Genomic DNA, 3,826 nt, shown 5'->3' with positions numbered 1-3,826 from the left:
TGGCAAACACCTCTTTTCTTGTTTATACAAATACACAGAGTGACTCTTGTGCCTTATATTCCATTCTCATCAGGAACTTGGATCAACACCTTTTCCATCACAGCATAGATATATTCTTCAAGGAACAGGGAATAAAATTCCTCTTTCCTTTAGGCTATCGGCATTTTTTCAGTTAATTTGCCCTTAGTGGAATTTCTTAATATTTCCTGGTTCTTGTAGCTTCTGCCTTTTACAATTTGTGTGGCATCTGGTGTCTTTATCTTGCTGTACAGGGTGCTTGAAGTACTGCAGGATAGCTAAGGAGTGACTGTCTGAATTCTGTGGTCATGGCTCTTGGAATAGAGAAACAGGAATGAGAAATGACACTGGGTGGGAGGAGAACCCACGAGCAGGTGAGGTTCATCCACATGTCATTGCAGCTGCCATGTGAGCTGGTGCCAGCCTGGGTTGAATCTGGACAGTCCAGTTGCTGCATCAAAATACATCTGTGACCTCTTTTGGGGAAAATATTCAGTCTTTCCTCAAGGGGGAAGTAAGTTGTTAGTGAGTGAACAGGACTTCTTTCCTATGGACTTGTTTTCTTTTGGGGTCTCTGCAGTTCTCTGTGGCGTAGTCTTCATGGTCTTTGTGCAGGGAAACCTTGGGATGAGGACATTCCATGTCCATAAGTTTCCCGTTCCTTTCCATCAGCTTCCCCTTGTCTTAGAGCAGCCTAATGCTGTCAAGGAACAGGAATTCAAAAGCACCACATGTACACAGAGCTCAGCCAGTGTCAGACAGGTGAGGTCAGCCAGGGGGGTGCCTGGCTGCAGACTGGGGCTGCACTTGGGCATGCACCTCTGCATGCCAGAGATTAGAAATGTTTCAATCCAAAGGTCCTCGTGATTTGGCTTTCTTCTGGAGTTCCTTGCATGAGGATAAAACCCTCAAATCCATTCTGGATTCTCGTTGTGCAGCCTTGGTAATGAGGTGCTCACTGCCCCCAGCTGGAGCTGGGCTGTGGTCATTCAGCACTGGCCTTGGATCCTCTGCAGAGCTGTCCATGGGTGCTTTTGGAACATCCTCCCTGTCTGTCCGGATCTCAAGTGAGGACTTGTTGGGTGTGGGTCATTTTGATAAAATCTGAACAGCAGAATGCACCAAACTGTTTCCTCTTTGCAGATGAACCTATAGATGCACTGTGTGTGAGATATGCCAGAACCCTTAGGGATCCCTCACAGCCTTCAGTGAGGCCACCAATTTCATTTCTTAAATGATACCTTGCAAATAGTATTGTATTTCCTGATGATTTGTCAAATGAGTTACTGAGTGTTGAATCATGCTGTTGGTCTTTTCAGCAGTTCAGGAGATATTTTGCCTTGTTTCTGATGTGCTCTTCCATATCCCTTCAGAGATATTTGGCAGTTCATGTTGGCAGAAGGGAAGAGCAAGACTGAAGATGATCCATTTGCTTAATTAGCACCTATAATGCTACAGTTTTATCAATTTCTAATACCTGTAATAAGCAGCTTCATTCAGGAAAAATTAATTCACCAGCTTCATTCTCTAAAAATTTGAACTAATGTAATCTAAAGTAGCATCTGCAGCAAGGGAACTGCTGAGTTACTTCCCTGTGTTGGTGTATGTGTGCTTTGTCTTTCCCCCTTTCTCTCATTGCAGATGCCCTAAGAGAACTGAGCAGTCTGTTCCAGAACTGTTCTCCTGGTGTTAGAACCTTGGCTGCACTGAAGAATGTGCATTTTTTATGAGGAGGAGGAGAAGGAGCAGTGTTTATCCTGGAGGGAGATGTCACAGCAAGTGCAGCCTTCTGAGGTGCTTTTATCTGGGGCTGCAGGGTTTTTCAGGCATTCTCTGCCTTTGCAGTGTCAAACCTCCCTTGGAATAATTACCTGGCCCTGGAAACTTTATAATTGATGAAGCTGGAGAGGGGGTTTGTGTCTTTGAACTTATGCCTTCAATAGCAGTAAAGAATTTCTTGCACACTTGCAGGGCAGAGCCAATGTTTGTTTTCTGATTGAGACAAAAGTGTGGAATTGTATTTGCAGCACTTCCTTTTGTACATCTGTAGAGTGGGAAGCTGTGCAGGCTTCATCTGTCTTTAGTGTGTTGCAGATGTTCTGCTGTGGGTGTGACAATGCTTGGGGGTCACTCGTTACTTTGAGGGGTTAAAGAACCTGGGACTCTATAGATGTGTGGAATTGCAGGTGCCTGGGTTTTGCAGACCTTGTTTGCAGGAACAGGGAATACTCCCCAAGGCTGTAGGGGGCAATAAATGTCCTCTCTGCTCTCTTGGGGTCAGTTTTTGTTCCCCCTGCCATCTGGAGACACAAATAAAGCTTAGAGAGAGGGCTTGTGGAAGTGAGTCTTTAAGACAAGGAGCAGGGACTGTGTTCATAGTGATGTCACCTGCAGAGAGGCTTCACCAAAGTGTCTGTTTGTGTGCTTGTGCCTATTTATGAACATCAAATGTGTGGTTCCATGAGGAGTGTCTGTGCTTTGGTATCCTTGACCCTGTTTGGTGGAAGAAGTTGTTTTCTTTAGTCACTAAACTCTCTGGGATGCTTCCTTATCCTGCCACTGTAAGAAGTGATGTACTTGACTGGATCAGCGTGACCTGCGAAATGAAAGCTACTGCAGTGTATCCTCCTTGATCTGAAAAGTGGGATCTGAGAAAAAAGAACCCTTCTGCCAGGCACCAAAATAAACCAGGACTGTCCGTGCTGACAGACAATACTTGCTTTAGCCTTCAAGGTCCTTATGCAAACAAAAGATCCCCGAGTCTGCCTTGCATCTGTGCTGCTCAGTCTGTGCTGATGCCCAGGGAGTGGGAGCCTGCTGGGCTCCATGGCTTGTGAGTGTTCCTGCAGGGAGGAGCGGCTGCCACCAGTTTTTGAGGGCAAAGACACTGAGCTGTTTAGGGGAGGATTTAAAACCTACTTTTATGTTGCATATGGAGCCTCTTGTCACCAAGTACAAAAAGACCCCGATGCTTTGCTGTGCTCCCAGCTGACCCTGGAGTAAGCCCTGTTAGCTTACATGTGGTGTTTATGCTTGCAGCTCCTGTCTGCAGCAGCCTGCATCCTCACAGAGAGAGCTGATCCTGGAATCTGGCTGCAGCTACTTAACCTGCTCAAATGGGAACTCAACCCTGGGTGCTGGGGTCAAAGGAGTAACGTAGGGTGGGCGGCCCTGTGAGTAATTCCTGCCACCCAGTCACTGAGGAGGGAATGTAGGAATAACCCACCTCTTTTGCATGGAAAATACGGCAGCTCTGGGAAGAGAATTCATATTGTTTGGTCAATGAAACAGAGTGCAAAAACATAACAGGTTTATTTTCAATTCAAGCTCAAACATAATACCTCTTGGGTCATGCTAACACTCACAGGCATCTGAAAATGTTGCTCCATCTCAGGATGTGCAGTTGTGGTGGGATTCAGTAGTAGCCCCTCTTTGCCTTGTGCATGGAGGCGTTTTCCAAGAGTACAGCACCAAATGGTTTGTTACATGATAATAATGTCACTCAGCCTGCTGTCCCACGTAACCCCATCAGTTTATAGCTGCAGTATTGCATAGATAGGTTGGAGGAAGGAGTGATTTCTGAGAACTTTATTCTCATTTTTACTGTAATTTTCCTTATGGAAACACCCATATGCTTCAGATATAGTTACAGCAGAAAAAGTCTCTACAATACTCTAATATAAAAAGGTAAAAATGATTTTGTTTATTGTATTTAAGAGTCAGTGTAAAAAGTATTTTTCCAGTATTATTGAAAATCTGTAAGACAGTGAAGTGCACAAGGAAACTTCATGTTGTATCTTCTTCCTAA

The sequence above is a fragment of the Fringilla coelebs genome (genome assembly GCF_963513975.1).
Source record: "Fringilla coelebs genome assembly, chromosome: 10".
In the NCBI taxonomy this organism is placed as follows: Eukaryota; Metazoa; Chordata; class Aves; order Passeriformes; family Fringillidae; genus Fringilla; species Fringilla coelebs.
Note: the sequence above shows the minus strand (reverse complement) of the source record.